The sequence below is a fragment of the Triticum dicoccoides genome, chromosome 7A, assembly GCF_002162155.2.
Source record: "Triticum dicoccoides isolate Atlit2015 ecotype Zavitan chromosome 7A, WEW_v2.0, whole genome shotgun sequence".
NCBI lineage: Eukaryota > Viridiplantae > Streptophyta > Magnoliopsida > Poales > Poaceae > Triticum > Triticum dicoccoides.
Genome location: NC_041392.1, coordinates 27,213,560 through 27,220,090, shown reverse-complemented (window position 1 = coordinate 27,220,090; position 6,531 = coordinate 27,213,560).

The window sequence follows — 6,531 nt, the reverse complement described above, 5'->3', positions numbered from 1 at the left end:
GGTGGCGGACGCCGCCAGGTCGGGGGGCACGGCGTGGGGGCCCCCAACCGATCGGGGGACGGCCCAGATCGAGCAAGGACTTGGTTCTTCGGGGTTGGAGGAACTTTGGACCCAGAATCAGGGAAGTGTGTCTGGACGAATGATCAACTTGCAATACCCATGACGAAGCTTGAGGATGCAATCAAGGCAGCACAAGAAGGGACATTCATTCCCGATAGAGAGAAGGACGAGCTGACAGAGGCCCTCGGGAATCATGTACACCCTGGACGGACACGAGGCACATCAGGCTCCGTTCTGTGGGTGCATGGGTTTCCCGACAGCGGTGGTTATAGAAGCCAATAGAAAAAGAAGAAAGTCGAAGGAAGCGAAATGCATAAGATCAATGCAAGATTAGCGAAACTAGAGGAACTTGAGAGCCAGTAAGCTACCGGCCAACCATCTCAGCGGCACGAAGATCCTTCCTTCGACACTGCCCCCGAAGCTACCCCACCATCTCAGCGGAGAAGCAGTTTGGATTCCACGGAGCTCGTTCAGCCTGATTTCATGGCTCCTCGCTACCCCGTGGATAGTATCACGGAGACTGAACATTGTGTGCTAATGGTGAAATGCCAGAAACTGACCTTGAAGGCTGCAATCGGCTCTGTTTTACCTCCTCAAGCTGAGGGAACTTTCCATTGCCATGCGATTCCACATGGCTATGCTATTGTCACGCTGGATGAAATAATGGAGGGATTTGAGGGGCTGGAGCTTGACTACCCTATAAGTGAAGGGGATGTTCTTCTGGAAAGTGCATTAAGGAGTACCTGTCTATGGATAAAGGAGAACATGAAGCTTCCAAACTAGATGCCGCCTCAGCAGACTAAGCTGGAGGAGGCCCCTCAGCAGACTCCTCATAGTCCAGCTCAGCCGTCTCAGCTGCCTGAGACGTCTCCGGCGCATGAGCTGTCTCCGCCGCCTCAGCCTACCGCCCCCGGCGGCGGAGGCCCGTCAGTAGAGTCCTCTTTCGCCTCAGCTGTCTCTAGCGCGTCAGCGGACTCCACCTCCTCCTCCGCCTCCTCCGGCATGTCAGCAGACTCCGCCGCCTCCGCAACGGTCGAAGAGAGCCACCGCCGCTCCGGCGTCTAGCAGTAAAAAAGGCGGGAAGAAATTCAAAACTGGTCCAAGCCTCAGGGCTCCTCCAAAGTTACAATATGAGAGGACTGACGAGGAAAACAAGGAAATCGTGGATGCCGAAGTGAGAGATCATTTTGAAAGGAAACCTCCACCTCCAAAGGAGAAAATGGATCCAGTGAAAGCGAAGCGCTGTCTTGATGCCCTTAGGCGACCACCACCACCTCCGTCGCAATCACACTATGACCGATGTATTGAAAATACATATGATGAAGCGCAGCGGTCGGGACGTATTAAGAGTGCTGCAAGACAAAGTGGGAAAACAATTCCCCAGCTCGGAGAACAGGAGAGCAATCATGCCCCCCGCTCATGGTGTCTACCAATATCGCTAATCATCCGGGGCTAGTGCCCGGTACCACTCTTGGTGATTATGTGGGCGATGATGTACAGTTTGAAACGGCTGAGGTAGTAGAGATATTAAGATACGAGCACGGGAAGCCTCTGGTCAAACCTGATCAGCTCCGGCTCCTACCAACGATGATGTGAAGATTGCATGAGTGGTACTTGGAAACCTGCAGGAAGGATGGACCGACAGTATGATGCTATGAATTAAAACTTAGCACGACTTCATTGGAGTCGACCTGTTGCCTATTGAATTTGTGGAATTATTTCAGTTATTCAATCAAGAGGACCTCGACAAACAACTCATGACTTGTTACTGTCTGTAAGTATTATTTCTGTAATTAAGTCTCTAGCTCAGCTCTTGCATTGCATGTATATATAATTCTCCTCACTATATTATGCAGATTGAAGATCATCGAATGCAAAATAGGACAAGTCTATGACATTGGGTTCATTAGCCCAAATACCGTAAATCAATGGGCGGTACAAAACAGAGCCAAAGATACCGAGGATAACTTGCTAAAAGCGTTCCTTGGACATCAAAACAAAAGGGAAATACTATTTCCTTCAACTTCAAGTGAGTGCTACTGCCTTGTGCATATTCAGTTTTGCTTACTCAAGGTTAAGTGTAATTGATGAGTTGTGTGTGCGCATGTTCCACTTTATTTTGCTATCCATTAAGCTTTACAAGGAAGTAGTAATTGTCTTAGACTTAAGACGTAAAGAGCAAATGGAGTGGTTGGACATGAGTGAAATGCTCCAGAGGTAAGTTCGATCATTATTGTACCATATCGGCAACTTACATTTGTTTCTTGATATCAAGTAATTGTTTTCTTTGCCGGGCAGGGTTTGGAAAAAGTTCACCGGAATGGTCCCGGGTCTGAAGAAGGAGCTGCGATTTACACTCCCCAAAGTAAGTAGTACTAGCTAGTTACACGCATCTCTCATTCATTCTAGTTTCATCAATACCATTATCATGTTTGCTTATCAGTTTGATTGAACTCTATTCTCACAAAGTGCTTGTGGTAGGCACCCGAGAATAATTTATGTGGATACTACGTTTGCGAGTTCATTCGCAACTCGACCGTTGAGCGGGGCATAACTAAAGAACAATTAGAAGTACGTACACAATATTCACAATTTTATTTTATTACCATCAGTTGTGTTGAGTTTCACTTATATATATTGAACCCCCTTATATATATGATCGGTTGTGTTTCACTTATATATATTGAACCCCCTTCTTTAAATTAGATCTGGGCAGATGCGGGATGAACTCCTACCACATGATCGCATACGAGTAATTCAAGAGAATTGGCGGGATTCTTTGTTGACCACATCATACATGGAAACGAAAAATACCATATCAAATTGCATATGGATCTTACGTAGATGATGTTAGGAATTGTAAGAGATGTTATATTGTATTTATGTAGTAGCATCAGATAGATATACGAAAACTTGTTGTTCGGCCAAGCACGGAGAAAGAGAGGTCACTTCTCTTCATATATGTTGATGATGATCTTGTGTAATTAATGGTTCCTTCATTTGCTTACTAGCTTGCGTCGAGTTCTATCTATATGTAGTAGCTAGCGTCGACCAAACACGGAGAAAGAGAGGTCACCTCTCTCTACATGTAGTAGCTAGCTAACACAATGTGAAACACATAAACCCTCCAAAACCCATAAACCCTGTTCGCACATGAACACGTCACCATGTACCCTCGACATCGGGGGTGATGCACCGCAGCTCACATCGAAGGAGATCTGACCGGCAGCGCGATACGCAGGACAACCGGCAGATACTTTTGTAGACCCGAAGCCCCGCTTGCCCGGGAGGGACCCCGTCAGGGCTCGCGGCGGCTATGGACTGCTCCAGGTCGATTCGCTCGCCCCTAGAGCCTCGTGGATCCGCAGCCCTCCGGCATGAAGAAACTAGCGAAGAACGAGAAGAAAGATACAAGGGAGAGATAAAAAGAAGATGAACACAAAAAAGTAGTAGATTGATTTGTTCGATTGGTGTTGTTCAATCGGCCGTCACCCCTAACGTATATAAGAGGTGGCTGGACTTCCGGTACAAGAAAAGGATTCATTTAGACTTTCCTTACAAGAAAATTATATCAATTCATGTCCTACAGTTCCAGTTTCAGCCCAACTTGAATTCATCCCGAATCTGTCTCATACTTCTGTCCTGCTTCTTGCGCGGGCCGTAGAAATCACATACTAACTCGGATGGAGTCGAGTTCAACATCAAACTTGTCCGCCTCAACGATCTACATAAGACAACGCGGGCCACTTCTCCTTTTATGGCAATCTTGATGACGTTCAGGGCCTATCTTTGAATGTGGGTCGGATTCAATTATGCAGTTTTCTAAACTGTCCGAGTCTTGTAACAATTCTGCAGGCCGTATACTATCTCTGATGATGATGATTTCAAAAGCAAAGTTGACCGTTTCGACAATACGCACAACTTCCGTGTAGAACTCCTTTCTATACGAGGCCATCTGAATAACCTTTTGAGTCCATCTCCAACTTCTGGTCGGATTGACTTTGATAGTCTCCACCCTGGCAAGCTTTCCACTCCGGCAAGCTTTCTACGCCGGCAAGCTTCCACATCGGCAAGCTTCCACGCCGGCAAGGTCTCCACCACGGCAAGCTTTCCACGCCGGCAAGCTTCATTCAGCCGGCAAAGGACGAATAACCCACGCGACCCATCAGACACCACCTAGGTGGGTGTCTGGTCCCTCGCGTCACTTTTTCACTCAGGACCGGTTCGTGAAGTGTTACCTCTAACTTTTGCATACAAACTCGGATTGGGACAATTTTTATATGAAAATCGATCAGTTCGACGAGACAAAGACAATTCGTGTAGATCATTGTTTCATATGAGATCGTCTTGGGGCTTAATCGGCCAAACTGTACTCTGAATATAAGATCTTGGTACTTTGAGCATAGTTTCGGCCTTTGAGATGAAATCGGACGGCGATAGCCCAAACTTCAAAGATGTTCATATCAAAAATACGGAACTCCTTAATGTGGATCACTTCTTCATTTGAGGCCATATTAAATAAGTTCTTGACCATGCCAAAATCGGGTGTCAACACATGCCCCCCTATTTTTCAGCAAAGCTTGTGTGCCGAAAAATAATTGCACATAGCTTGCTCTAAGGACGATCTTACCACTCCGTCGGCTATTTATATGCTTAGGCCGATAATCTCATATCGGCCAGATGCTTAGACTAGCTATCACCTGGGTAGGGCCTTTCCAAATATTTGTTGTCTTGATAACCCAAGCGCCTCCATGGATATGTCCCGTGGTGCAACCTGCCTGATCTCTCAACTCGGATTCTGCAAATAAGGAAAATAGGTTTATTCTAGCTGGCCACCCGGTGCACTAGATCATTGTTAGTGGCCGACTCAATAGTCAAGACGTCCTCACAAGTATTGGTAAAACTGAGCATCGGCTTTTAGGTATGAGATAAACCGTGAAGAACGCCACCAGCCAGATGCCAGCTTTGCCAACACGATGCACTCTCGGGGTGATATGAAAATATCGGCCGTGCGTCCTCATCTTAAAGGACCTCGAGAACCCGTCCACCAAAGTGTGAATAACCTAAATAAATCAGATGTTTCGGCTGGGGATAAATTACAGAGCATCGGCTTTGATGGTACGATTGAAGAACATGGACAATGTGCCATTTGGAGTCTCCTATAGTGAGATGAAAACTGTCGACTCCGCCTGCCGGCTTCACACTTGTCCTCTTTTACTCTTGCCGGCTTCGCAATAGGAGATGTGGTGCCGCTTTTGACTCGAGGATTTCCCTTGGGAACCCAAGCCTTGTTCCTCTTCTCCAGCTCTTTGGCCCTAAGCCAATTCAGCCTTTTCTCTTGCGAATATGGTAAGCCGAGTGGGCATCCCGGCTGTGTCTTTGGTTTATGCACCGGCAAGTTCTTTCTGGCTTTGAGCACCTCCAGCTTGGCCCTTCCAAACTCGGCGATTGGATCCTTGACAGTTACTTGCTTCACTTTCTTGTCCTTAGTAGCCAACATAGACTCGACTGTCTTTTTGTCATCTGGAGTTGGATCTGAAATAGCACACTTGCGGCCATCCTTTTTCACTCGGTACACTTGCTTGACCACGTCCATCTTCTTCACTGAGCTCCGGACCGATTCTTTTTGGTCGAGTCGGTCTTTAACATGTGGTTGTTGAACAAGCGATGATCCTCTTGGAGCTGCATAATTTTGTTGAGGTGGTTTAGAATATGATGGATAGTGTGTCGTTGATTTATACTTGTCCCATGATTGATATGAATAATAGTCGGTAGGGGGAGATATCCATGACATCGGCATTGGTGGCCCAAAAGGATGATATGGAGTCTGCTTTCTCAACTTCTTCCGTCACCAATCCCGGTCTTCAGATTTATGCCTTGGGGTGACTTCGATGCTTTTGTTCCACTCGGCCGACAAGCACTCTTTGCCTCACTTATATTCTGATATTTTCTAATAACTGCGCGAAAGTGACTTTCGGCTTTTTACCTTTGTGCTTACCATTGCCTTTGCTTTGTCTAGATGTGTGTGCATTAGCCTTTGAATTTTCTCGTTGCCCCCGAGCGCTAGATGTCGCTATTGTAGTTTTGATGGAGTTCTCGTCTTCAAGATTTTTAGTGATGCACTTTTTAACCATATCCTTGCTCGAAGACTTGACCCCGTCATCATTGGTGTGTACCTGTTGACCTTTAGATGAATCGACTTGAGATAGTTGAGTCAACATTTGATTGCCATCAAGACCAATCTGATATGACTGGCCATATGCTCGTGCTTCAACAAACTCCAATCGTCTTCTGTTGACTGATTATGCGCCTCGATGGATCATGTTGCAGTCTTTGACATTTTGCTCGAACGATCATTGCATTCGCTCTTGTCTTGATGGCTCGACATCGTGATCAATTATAATAATAGGATTAGTCAGCGATGTACCGACGATGTGATCACGTATGCCCAAATTGAAGGTACATTGTTTG